We start from the raw sequence: 452 nt of genomic DNA, 5'->3' as shown, positions 1-452 counted from the left end.
ATTTTTGGAACTTTTTTAAAATTTTAAAAAAATTTCCTTTCTAACTCCCTAAAACCATTCCCGAAAATTCCCCCAGGGGAAACTCGAAAGAAAAAACGGCTCCGGGTTAAAAGGGAAACCGGGCCCAAAGGTGGCAAAGTTTTTTGGCCCGGGTAAAACTCCCCCTTTTTTCACAAAAGGCAAAAGGGGCAGTTCAACCTTTGGATAAGACTGGTCCTTGTTTACCAAAATTCCAAAGTTTTTTTAAGGGCCCCGCTGCGGGAAAACCCGTTTTTCTTGTTTCCAGAAAGACGGGGGCTATACTACCAAGGGATAGCTTAAAGACTATAACCAAGACCAAAGGATAAAAAAACATTCGCAAAGCAAACGGGCGTTTTCCAAAGGCCTTTGGTAGTAGCTTCCCATATAAAATCCATCCCTGTTAAAAAAATTGGTCCAAGGCCAACATTTGT

Source organism: Penaeus monodon, chromosome 15 (genome assembly GCF_015228065.2).
Source record: "Penaeus monodon isolate SGIC_2016 chromosome 15, NSTDA_Pmon_1, whole genome shotgun sequence".
Taxonomy (NCBI): domain Eukaryota; kingdom Metazoa; phylum Arthropoda; class Malacostraca; order Decapoda; family Penaeidae; genus Penaeus; species Penaeus monodon.
Note: the sequence above shows the minus strand (reverse complement) of the source record.